Source organism: Euphorbia lathyris, chromosome 5 (genome assembly GCF_963576675.1).
Source record: "Euphorbia lathyris chromosome 5, ddEupLath1.1, whole genome shotgun sequence".
NCBI classification, from domain to species: domain Eukaryota; kingdom Viridiplantae; phylum Streptophyta; class Magnoliopsida; order Malpighiales; family Euphorbiaceae; genus Euphorbia; species Euphorbia lathyris.
Genome location: NC_088914.1, coordinates 5,217,847 through 5,231,325, shown reverse-complemented (window position 1 = coordinate 5,231,325; position 13,479 = coordinate 5,217,847). Strand labels below are relative to the sequence as shown.

Genomic DNA, 13,479 nt, shown 5'->3' with positions numbered 1-13,479 from the left:
TAGCCTTCTACCCACAGCTTGATCCCTAGGTTCTGACTCTGCCGGATATGTTTCATCTTTCATGAAGTTCACGATATCGAAATACCACGGTTTTTCATCTGTCCCTAACAGCATTACGTCTTCGTAGCACGGTTTGTGACATCTTCTCAATACCAACAGTTTCGAAGCAAGGTTCCGGGGATTGTCCCAAACTAACACCAAAGTGGCCAAGGCATCCGCCGCCTGGTTCTGTGCTCGAGGAATATGATAGAAACGGCATTCTTTGAATCTTTGTGCCAACCCTTCTAACTGATCGAGGTACGGACGTAGTCTTTCTTCTCTTACCTCCCAGTTTTCTTGTGCCTATTCGATGATCAACTTTGAGTCACCCCAAATTTCGACATATGACGCTCCCAATGCCGCTAATGACTCTAAACCATAAATGCACGCTTCATACTCGGCCATATTATTGGTGAGAGGGAAGGATAACTTCTTGGCCATCGGGATCCTTTCTCCTTCCGGTGAGGTAAGTAGTACTCCTACTCCGGCTCCATTCGAATTAACTGCTCCGTCGAAGAACATTTTCCACGGTATAACTTCGATTGCGTTCAAGTGCTCATCGGGGAAATCATAGCTTATCTCTTCTTCCTCTGCATTCAGGGGTTGGTTGGCCAGAAATTCTGCCACGACCCTCCCTTTGATAACCTTCTTCGTCACATATTCAATGTCAAACTCGGACAAAAGCAACAACCATCTGGCTAACTTCCCCGTCAAGGATGGAGTTCGGTATAGATACTTCATAGGGTCCATCCGAGAAATAATGATCACTTTATACGATTGGAAATAGTGCCGCAGTTTCTTTGTCAACCATACTACTGCCACACATGTCTTTTCGATCATGTTGTACTTGAGCTCGTACTCCAGGAATTTCTTACTCAAATAATACACCGCGTGCTCCACACCGGTGTCTCCCTCTTGAGCCAACATTGCCCTAATAGATCGCTCCTCAATTGCTACATAGAGGAGAAGCGGCTTTCCCAGTTTAGGCGGTCTCAGCACTGGCGGATTAGACAAATAGTTCCAGACGCTCTCCAGAGCTTGCTGACACTTATCATTCCAAGTAGCGGGTTGGTCTTTCCTTAGCAACTTAAAGATTGGCTCGCAGATTGCGGTGAGTCTCGCTATGAACCGACTGATATACTGAACCTGCCCCAGAAACCCTCTCACTTCCTTCTCATTTCTCGGCGTCGGCATCTCCTGTATAGCCTTCACTTTATCAGGATCCACCTCGATTCCCTTATTTTCGATTACATAGCCTAAGATTTTCCCTGACGAAACGCCGAAAAAGCACTTCTTCGGGTTTAACCTTAGCTTGAATTCTGCAATTTGGGCCAAAAACTTCTCGAGTGCGGCAAAATGCCCTTCTCTTGTCTCTGATTTGACCATCATATCGTCCACGTAGACTTCTACCTCCTTGTGTATCATATCATGGAACAGTGCTGTGGCCATTCGCTGGTAAGTTGCCCCGGCATTTTTCAAACCAAACGGCATTACTCTGTAACAGTATGTCCCCCACTCGGTTGTGAATGAGGTTTTTGCTTTGTGCTTTTCGGCCATCTGAACTTGCATGTAGCCCATGAAACCATCCACATTCGTGTGTAAGACGCTTGACGCTGCACTGTCGATCAATACGTCGATATGAGGCAATGCGAACTCATCCTTGGGGCATGCCTTGTTAAGATCTCTGTAATCAACGCACATCCTCACTTTGCCGTCCTTTTTTGCGATTGGCACCACATTTGCGACCCAAGGGGGATAGTCGATCACTTCGATGAATCCTGCTTCTAACTGCTTCTTCACCTCCTCTCTGATCTTATCTGCCCATTCTGGTCTCATACGTCGGAGCTTCTGCTTTACGGGCTTTGCTTCGGGGTAAGTTGGAATGCGGTGAGTTACGATAGATTGATCAATTTCAGGCATGTCTTCGTATGTCCATGCAAATACAATTTCGTATTTTTTAATTATTCTCTCGAATTCTTTTCTCTCTTCAATAGTTAATTCTTGAGCAATTTGTATAAGTTTAGGATTTTCATCCGTACCAAGATTGAAAGTTGACATTTCTATTGCATTGATTTCAAATGTAGGCATGTTATATGAATGAGAATGCATGGAATGATCATGATCAACATCAAGCAAGTAAGCAAAATCAGAATTCATTTCATTGATAGCATGGGTGATTACATCATCTGATTCAAACAAAGCAGTAATACAATTTTCATCATCAGGGTCTTCGGACTTCTCATGAATTTTGGAGGTACTAGGCTCATCTCCCGCTCCTGCAGTTGCTTCAATGGTGATGACTTGCTCCTCGGCATTCAAATCCAGCATCATAATCTTCTCGACAAAGCAGCTCGCCTTTCCTTTGCCCCAGTCGGCAACATCATTGAAGATTTCGAACCCCGGCAGAATCTTCCCTTCTGTGCTAGTCCATGCCTCGGGGGTCCCTGAATACGCCTTTCCATGCCCCTCGTTCACGAAGTACTTCCTTAGGCCCACTTTTCCTTCACCACTCACATTGGATGGACCTCCCTGCTCATATCCCAAACCCCTCCGGGTTTTCTGACTCTTAAAATCCGGAAATTCTGGCAACCCCCTGATGGTGTGCTCCTAAACCCATTCCTGGGATGAAACCTCCCTTCATCATCTTCACCACATCGGTGGTCATGCTTGATTCGTAAATCCCGGAGACTTGGAATCCGGAGAAAAGTTGAGGCTCAATTCCCAATGCTACCACCGAGCTTAATTTCTCAGCTCTAATTGTCACTATCTCCTCCCCGAAGGGGAATTTAATCATTTGGTGGAGCGTGGAGGGCACACCTCCCAACTTATGGAACCAAGGGCGTCCCAACAGTACGACAAAGGTTACCGGGATATCCAACACCGTGAACTCAGTTTCTTCCTCATGCGGCCCCACTTTCAACTTGGCCTTGAAGACTCCTTCAATGTGCCTACGGCTATCGTCATATGCTCTAATCACAGTTTCAGAAGCTGTCAAATCTCCTCTCTCCACTCCCAACTTCGACAAGAGTTTCAACGGGCAAACATTAATGGCCGATCCATCATCGACCATCACACAGCTAGTCTTCTTTCCGTTGATTTCCACTCGGATGTACAAAGGCTTATTGTGAGCCTTCCCCTCTTCTGGGAGATCCTCGTCAGTATATGTGATTTCAGCCTTCTTTCGGGCCATAATTGCTCCCACTAGCGCTGCCGGCTCAGTATCGGTGGAAATAACCAGATTCTGCAACTCTTTCATCAGGTTCTCACGATGGTACTTAGAATGGCATAAGACTTCCCAGACTGTGGACTTAGCTTGCGTCTTCTTCAACTGCTCAAGAACTTGGTCATCGGGCTTAGGAGCCGACCCTTCTCCAATCTCGGTTTCTATCATAGGTGCCTTCCCCTCGGCCACACGGCCTGATCTCGTCATTACCGCAATTTCCGGCTCATCATCCGATTCGTCCCAAATGTTAATAGGAACCCTCCGATTGGCATCTTCCTCGTTCGAAGAACTCTCCCAAATGTCCACAACCATTAAATCCATGACGTGAGGAACATTCGGATTCAAGTAAAAGGGATCCGCCGATCCATACAAGGCCCAACCTATCAACTCATCATAATCCCGGAGGGACACTCTGCTCATCCTTCTGGCGGCCAACGGAATAGCACCTCGTTGTATGCACATAAGCTGCACCTTATCGCTCATTGTTTCATGACATTGCTCATAACGGTGCCTCCACCTTCTAGCATAATCCACAAACGGTTCCTCGGGGAATTGCCTAATCCTATCCAGATCGTCCAGGGATCCCGTCCATGGAACATACATCTCATATCTCGCCACAAAAGCACTTCTAAACGGTACCCAATGACCCATTTCTTCCTCTGATAGACCTTGATGCCATAATAAGGCTTCACCCATCAAGGTTTCCGGAAAATGTTCATGCAACTCACATTGCGGAAATCCGGCGTCATACATATGATTGCGGAATAACCTCGCGTGCTCAACAGGATCCTGGTATCCACCATACCTAGGCATCGCTAACACCGCATCAGGCGTTTGGTAAGACGGGGAATCAGGGGTTGGCTCCGTCAGCATCCATACTGTATACTCCTTGATAAATCTTTTCGTCATTGCCGCCCAATCGGTCTTAACATACATCGGCAACGACATGTACCACATTAACGGTTCACCCATCAATGAATTGCAAAACAAGCTAGTGATCTCTTCCTCTTTAAAACCCAAGGGCGCCATGGCCGATAAGTAGAAGTGAATGTGCTCCATAGGGTCCTTATTGCCGTTATACTTACTAACCCTCGGTAGCGGACGTTTGATGGGTCCGATCTGTATCGCAAAGCACTCCGCAGTTCTATCTTCAGCTCTTTGGTACTTTTCTAGAAACAAATCCGACAACCGATCCCAATCATGCTTGCAAGAGTCGGGTAATGAATGGAACCATTCCAGAGGCTCGCCTACCAGCGAATGGTGGAACCACTGGGCAATTTCATCTACTCCGAAGGATTCAATAAACATGTCGTGCATATATTCACGCAAGTGCGCCTCGGGATCCCTTCCTCCACTAAACAAACCCAAATCTGGCACAATAGTCCGAGACGACCCTTCTCCGGTCTCTTCAGCACTATCCTCATCATACGGTACTCCACCATCTGACCCTTCCCCCATCGGTTCATCCTCTTGTTCTTCACCCAAGAAGGACACATACAGCCCCTTTCCCACATTGCTCTTTTCATCGGAGTCCAACAACTCCTCTACATTCTCCTCGAAGGATTCCATCACTACAGTTTCTGTCAAACCAACTCCGATCGTACTCACCCTATGATTAGGCAATGGATTGCGCCTAACGGAAGGGTTCGCTGACGAAGGATCAGCTATCTTCTTCTCCTCAATTAAATCTTGGATTTCATGTTCCAGCCTCTCACAATTCTCAATTGTATGCCCATAACTGCTATGGAATTCACAATACCCTCTAGCCTGTATCTGCGGAGTAGGTTGAGCTTTGTTATACGGGGTAAAGGCTTTCAACAATCCCTTTTTCTGCAGACGCTCGAAAACTTTCGCGTAGGTCTGATCGAACTTGGCGAACCGCCTCTTTTCAATAGCATTAAGATCAACCACTTTCACTGCTGCGGATTCCGTACTCGCGCTAGGCCCTCCGGCACTATATCCAGACTTCGTCCACTTGGTATAAGCTTTCTTCGGCTCTCCATCCCCTTCAACAGTCAAGGCACAACTATACATCTGATTGAAATCCGCAAATGGCATATACCGCAACTCATTTTTGATATACGGCAACGTGTTTCCAACCACCATTCGGATCTGATCCTGCTCGAGCGGCTTTTGTTTCATCACTACGGCCTTAGCCCTCCACCTTTTCACAAAATCGGAAAAGGATTCCCCAGCCTGTTGCTTAGTGCTCTCTAGCTCTTTCAAAGTGACCTCAAGCATGGTATTGAAGCTATACTGCGCGATGAATGACTTCGCTAATTCCTTCCAATCCCTCTTCGTTACCATCGGCAATGCATGAAACCATGTGAGGGCAGCCCCCTCTAGGTAAGTGTTAAACAGTCCCAAGACTTGATCCTCAGTCAGGATCGTGTGCTTCATTACAGTGACATACTGATTCATGTGAGCGGTGGGATCTCCCGTTCCATCGAACTTTTTCATGTCAGGGAGCCGAAATTTCAAAGGCAAAGCTGTTGCCGATAAACAATTCTTCAAGTTATAGAAATCCTGACTTCCGGAGCTTCCTCCGCGCAAGTCCTGCACTTCCTGTGTGATGTGTTACTTCCACTCCTCTTCCTTAGCTTTCTCTTTCTCTAACTATTTTCGGATATAATCCTGATAATCCTCCTCATTCCCAAAGCGAGGGCCATCGTTCACCTCATTCTCAGCACGCTTACTACCACTCTTGTTATCCTTCAGTGCTAACTCAGCTAGCTGGGCCAAGATTGAGGCCAGCTGATCATTGATATTGTTCACAGAATTTTCCAATTCAGCCACTTTCTCGTCGGTCGCAGACATATTGACGGAAGACTGAGTATACCCGGATGAAGATGATTCAGAAGCCACAACTACTGATTCGGAACTGTCTACTCGTAGCTGATCAAACTGTCTGACAAGCCAATTACTCTCGCGAAACCACAACCGCTTAATGATGACGTCTGTGCGAACGGTATCCATTAGTATGTATGCATGATTTTATATGCATGATTCGTGGTGTATGCGTTTATTTATTTACGATTATAAGATAAGAAGAACAAACGTTAGTTCTATTTACACGTATCACAACATCTCTCTTCCACCCTTATTCCTCCACACACTCGTCGGTCCAGGTCTCTTTCCTAGGATTTTGGTTTTTGGCTCACATTGCGGTCCAGGGGACGCGTGATGCCGTCGATTATTACGGAAAAAGTAAATCACCCATCAGACAATACAGTTCGTTTTTGACGTATCCACGTTCAGTGACTAAGAAATCGACCAAGTTGGATTGTCCTTTCAGAATAACTCGTCTTTCGTTCTTTCGTGAGACGCATTAGTTCGGGTTTTGACTCCCTTTGAGCGCATCTCGGTTTTTAAACGTGGTACGAGTTATTCTTCTATTCCAATCGTTTGTTATTGCAAATGACTCGTTCCCTTTTTATTCACGTGGATTCGTGTCTCGATTTTTGGATTACAACGGGATCTTTTTGGATCTATCGAGAGACGTAACCAGGCGTTTATTTAGTGATGGAATCACTTTTGGATTTTATTTTAGGGAACGGACTCATCGCGTAACGTGTTTGTTCTTAGCGTCGAGGATTCGTTTGCTCATTTTGCTACACGAAAAGACGGCGAGTCTTATTTGAGCGCACGGTAATCTTTCGGCTAACAACAATCTCTTATTCTTTTCGATCTACGGGATATATCACCTTAGTGTGGTTATAGAAAATCAACGTTTCGTTGAATCGCATGTTTATTCGAGGCGAGGATATCACCGTTCTCTTTCCTTTAGGCGCGAATTAAGCAAACACGTATATCGGGCCATATTTCTTGCAGTTTTGGTAACGGTTGAAATGATCAAGTCGTTAGTCAAAACCCGCAGTCTCGTCCATATGGCGCAATTATATGGTTTGGCTTAATTCGGCTTCAAAGTTTTAAACGGGGTATATACTTGTTTGAGACACGTATTCAACGGCATTGGTTTATTTTCTTTAACTACTCTCGGGATTGAAATATATCGTAGACTCGGAATGATTTTGGTCGTTTTAGTTTTTTATTTTCTTTTATTTTCTTAGTCACCTTTGCGGACACATCCATTTCTCTTAAGAACGACACGAGGCATAACGTAAAAAAGCTCGTCTTTTATTCGGAAAGGACGGGCTACTTGTGCGAAACTTTTCACGTTACGACAGGGTCATTCAAGACAGAAATGTTCTGCGTTTTCGTTTCGTCATGATCTCGTTTTATCCCAACTTATTTAAAGAATGTGAATAACGGCTACCGTTAATATAGTCTTTTGTATCGAGATGTAACTATCCTTAACACCGAACCGATTCATACTAATACGTGCTTACGTCATAACACATTTCCTGAACATGTGCCTTCTTCGGGACACCGAAAGGGACAAGGCGGGTCGCACATGTTCATTCATATGAGATGACTAAGTCGTCTTTAGTTCAAATTGTTTCGATGTTTTAGGGTAATTAGTATGTCGATTCACGAGTATATATTAACACATCGTCTCATTTTCTTTACCTACTTTAGGATTAGACACGTATCGTGGCGGTTTGAAAACACGAATTGATTCATTTATCACATCAAAAATAGTAACGGGTAATCCTATGGAAACTTCTAAGGCTACTATATGCTGACACGGCTGACCGCGGGACCTCACAGGACCGCACAAATTCGCCCCTAATGAATGGATGGGGACCCTTTGGCACCTTACTGTAAGGGGGAACTTACACTAGCCTCTTTCGAGCGACGAATGGACTCTCGCTAGAGGTTTCGCGGAAATTACCCAAAGGGTTTGCAATAATGCACATGAATGCATACGAAAAGAAGTAAAACGATCCGTCCCCGTTAAGGGCTTAATACACGCCTTCCGGAATCAAATTTCTCGCTTCCCCAGCAGAGTCGCCACTTGTTAGACGAGGTGCCGCGGCCTAATCTCCCGGACGGACCGGGGGGTGGACAATCTCATGGCGACGTAAGCGGTGATTGGCGCCGAAAGCAACCAATCGTGGAATCAAGCTGCTCGGTAGGACCGGAGCTCGGAGATATGGAAGAGTCGCCACCCACGAATGGGAAAATGAACACCAATCCCTTGCGGGAGACCGGTGTGGGTTCGGGAAACTTAGGTACGAGCCGAAAAGGCTAGCTCCTTTCCGGAGAAAGGCTACTAGGCACCCCGACATCGCCCGGTTATGAACCACCGGCCTCCTACTCAGCATGTTAGGCGATAACGGACTAATCGTATACTTCTTTAAGTTTAAAATTCATTTGAAACTTTTTCTTTCTTTTTTCAGAAACCGTTTTGAGCATATATTATTGGAAAGCCATATTAGTAAAGAATCACACATTTATATTATACATACACAGAGAAGGGGGAAGAAAGAAGTGATTTATTTACAACTTTATTTAAATGTCATGCCGTGTGTTTATTCTGCACTAACTTATTTCCCCAAAACGAGTTTATTTACATGGTTCGCACCTTAATCACCGTTGGAACGATTTAGGTGCGTTTTAAAACCCCGATTAGTGAAGTTTACTCGAGTCACCGTTGGAACGACTCAAATGCTTTGGAAACGTTTGAGACAAAAACCTTTAGCGATTTTAATTACAATGTTCACTTAATCCGCCTTTGGAACGGATTGAGGTTTTAAAACGTGGTGTTTTGGAAACGATTTGAAATATTAACAAAAAACAACTCCATTTATTTACATTAGGAACCTCTAAAAATTCATTAGTTTAAATAATCAAATTGAAAACTATCTTTCTTTTGATTTATTTTCCCCTCTTATTTAATGGACTCTCTACTTGTTATAATTACAATAATAAACATATTTAAACCAAAATTCACCCCCAAATAAAACTCATTTGAAACATGGACCCCTAAATGGTCCAAAAGAGTAAAGAAAATAATATAAACATATATATATACATTTTAATCCAAAAGAGAATATAAAAATAAAAGTTAATAAAAGGAAACTATATAATACATATATGAAAATATTAGATAAAATACATTTATACTTTAAAGATGTGAAAATAGTAAATAAATCTCATAAATAAGAACATAACATTTACCCAAAATAATTTCATTCAATAAAAATAACCCAAATACCCCAAAACTACATATATACATAACTATTATAGTTTTAAATATCAAAAAATAACATATACTAATATCTATTGATTATTTCCCAAAATGCCCAAGTAGATACCCTTAAAAATAGAATCTAATATAACTCAAATGAATAAAATAAAAGAAAACATATATATATATATATATACTTATGTTTTAAAAATTAAATAAAGAATGATATACAAACATCCTAAATAATTATATACACTAAATATCTAAAATAGTTTAAAAAAACATAAATTACATAACTATACATATATATATTAAGGATTAAAAGCTTAAAAGTTGAGAAAAAAGGACTGAAATGGCATTTTTTACGTTTTGGCAGATTTACCGACGGAAAAAACAGCAATTAGTGACAGAAATGGCAAATTACAGCAGCACTCTAATTGTTTCCAGATTTATTCAAAAGCTTTAAATTAAATCTAATTCAATCGTTTTGGATTTCCGACTACCAAAAATGGATCATAGTCAATAACGGAAGTTCCTAAAACGATGTTTTTATTTTAAAACATTATTTGAAAATTTCTTTTAAATTAGAAACTTATAATTTCAACGTTTTTCGATACCCGAACTACCTTTTTATAGGATCACGGTTCGTATTGGGATATCAAAACGAGGTTTTCTATTTTAAAACAAAACCGAATTTTATTCAACACGAAACGAAAATTAAATAAATACGCTAATTAAATAAAACGTGATAAAATAAATAACTAATCAAATAAAGAAACTATAACATAAAAAAAAAAATAGAAGAAGAGAATAAATAAAATAAAATAAAAGAGTCTAGTCCTCGGATAATACCTTAAATTCGGTATCTGACAGTCGAAGCCGATCGATTCCACGAGTCGCGATCTTCCCTTTTTTATATTTTTTTAGTAAAAGTTTAACTTTGGGAAACTCGGAATTTTTGAGAAAAAAAAATATTTTTCTCAAAAAAAATCACTTTCTCTCTCTAAAAATGTTTAGAGTGAGAAAGGCTCCAAGAAATCCTCCCCCCTCCCCCTTGCATTGGGATCCGTGCCCCTTATATAGGGAAACGGGTTCCGGAAACTTTGGGCGACGCCCGAGCAAAATTGGGCATCGCCCAAAGCCGTTGGGCGGCCGCCCAAGGCTAGTTGGGCGGTCGCCCAACAGCGTTGGGCGCGCGCGCCCAACTGCCGTTGGGCGTCCGCCCGACGCGGTTGGGCGCTCGTGCCCCCCCTACCTTTGGGCTTCCGCCCAACGCGATTGGGCACTCGCTCAACGGCCGCTGGGGCGCGCCTCGGGCGTTCCGCGCCGGGGCGTTCCGCGTCTTCGGGCGTTCACGCGTCGTGACCGCCGAACGCGTGTTCCGCGCTGCCGGTTGCACACGTCCCGTGGCCGACGAGCGCGCGTCCCGTGCCGCCAAGCTCGTGACTTGCTCGGACCCCGAGCGCGTACTATTCATGGTTGGGTGCGTGCGTCCGACAGACGTCGAGCGCGTGCTTCGCGTCGTCGAGCGTGCGTCCGACTGTCGTCGAATGCGCGTCGGCCGCCGCTAAGCACTCGCACCGTGCCGTTAAGCATTCGCGAGCTATCCGATCGACAACAGCGACCGACTGTAACTTATTTATTTTATTATTTTTGAAACTTTCGGAATCAATCGCTTCAACCGTCTTGTTTTCAGGTTTTCGTCACAGGTCCTCCGACTCGGTGTCTACAACCGTGTTCTTAAAACCGGATCCATCTTCAATTAATAAACATGTACCAACATATGCCAAAAGGCAATCAATCTATTTAAACAAACAGAAACAAGACAGTAATTAACAACTTTTTCTTCCTGAAATCCAAACAAACCATGTTAGAATCAGAAAATCATAATCTATTTAAACAAATAGATACATACAAATAATTAACAATAAAAATAATATTAAGTTGTCCTCCAATCTGTCCGAATATAATTTCCAATTATAATCTGTTCATCAAGACAATCTATCAAAAAAAGATAATCTGTTACTGTTACCCAGATTTGATTCTCCTAATCCTGTGTCCAAAGCTATTGGCTTTGGCACTTGAAATCGCAATTTACTCCCTGAATTAGTCGATTAAAAACTAAAGAAAATAAGCCATATCACTTTCTAGTGAACAACTATCATTAATCGCTTCCCATTTTCAACACCTCAGTTCATTCCAAACAATATTTATGTACATATTCTTTGTAAAATTAGAAAACAAATAAATATTCTGTCTTAACATTGTTAGACAAATAATTACGTTTGTTTTAAAAATATTAGATGTAATTAATCAAAAAACAAAACGAACACAGAAAAATATATAAACAGTAAAACTGGAAATTAAAAGGAAAGAGATAGACAAATGTGAGGCCTGTATTAGCAGTTTCCTTAAGACAGATGTCGTCGCTATTGACAATCGTCTCCCAGGATACAACAGATTACGCTAGCAAACTCAAACCGTGTGTAGCCTAGTTATCATCGGAGTAGGAAAACAAGACATTATGAACAGACTGATAAGTAGGAAAAATTCCAGAGAATATTTTTTCTAACCGTTTTTTAATTTGACAATCCATTCTATATAAATAGAACTTGAAAGGATATGTTTTTCACGAACGAACACGACTGTACATCGACAGACACGACTGTTCACGTACAAACACGACTGTTTACGACGGACACGACTGTTCATGAAAGGAGGTGCTTGTTGGTATTAAAATTAATATATAATTTTATTCAAAATTTTCCAACAGTTTTCACCGGGGATACTCATTTTTTTTTGCGGTGATTAGACGAGTAGTTAATTATAATTGTTTGGTATGTGTAGGAAGAGCAAAATAGAGGAGATTGTCCATCGGCGGTGGAGTGTTACATGAATGAATATGGTGTTACAAAAGAAAAAGCCATTGAAGAAATAAAGAAGATGATAAGAAATTTATGGAAAGACATAAATGGAGCATACATGGAGGAGCCAAGTAGGGTGTCAAGAAATGTAGTTCAATATTTTCTTAATTTTGCAAGAATGTCTAGTTTTGTGTATAGAGTTCGTGATGCCTATACTTGCTCCACTAATCACAAAGATTCTGTTTTCAAATTGTTTTTAGAACCACTTTCTTTGTGAAAGTTAATGTTGACGGATATGCGATTGGAGCCCCAAGGGCAGCGGGTGCAGGTGGGATTTTCCGCACACATCAGGGATTTGCTAGGGGGAGTTTTGCCTTTTCTATCCCGTCCACCTTCGCTTATATGGAAGAACTGAAGGCAATATTTTTTGCAGTTGATTTGGCTTGGGAGAAGAACTGTCACCATTTATGGATGGAATCTGGCTCAATGTTTGTGGTTAATAAGTTGAAATCGCGCTCGGTACATATTCCTTGGTCTGTTCATCAAGAATGGATGAAATGCCTTAACCAATGCTCGCAGATGACGATTGTAATTACACACATCTACAGAGAAAGGTAATCATGTAGCAGACGCCTTGGCCGACTTCAGTGTATCTTCCACAGACATTACTTGGTGGCATTCGGCTCCACTCTTTTGTCATTCAATGCTTTTTTTACGATCTTTGTAATATTATCCACTTTAGATTTTCATAGTTTCTTTGCTTTTTTGCTTTCTTTTCTTCTCCTCTTGTTTGACACTATATCCTTTTCATTTATTGAATCTTTTCGAGTTTTACAGTGCTTGAGCATATGGTGCCGACCTAGTTGGGATGTCAGGTTCAAGTTACTGTATCGTCCCAATTCTTATAAAAAGATGATAGGTTATAAGAAACTCAGCTCGGCTCGTTAATGTCTTGAGTCGATCCCCTAACTCAAACAAAACCATGTAATACAAGAAACTCACTCTATAACGAGAGCAAACCAGGCTGCTTAAGCTTACCATCGTTATTAACTTATAATGATGGTATTTACCATCGTGTACCCTCGTTAAAGCCCTTTCCATTAAAAGTAATTATGCGGTTTACGTCCAGTCGTTATTACATAGTCACTAATATTCAACAGTTAGGATGAAAATAATTGTCCTTATTATTTAATTCTATCATTGTTAGTATGACAACTTTATAGGAGAATAGATGATTGTTGTTATCTAACATTTTAATG

The 13,479-nt window shown here is 42.0% G+C and overlaps 1 pseudogene; it reads left to right on the top strand.

Moving 5' to 3' along the window:
- Nucleotides 1–12,497, top strand: part of LOC136229656 (probable terpene synthase 8) — a 31,088-nt pseudogene extending 18,591 nt beyond the window's left edge.
- The last annotated feature ends 982 nt before the right edge of the window (nucleotides 12,498–13,479 follow it).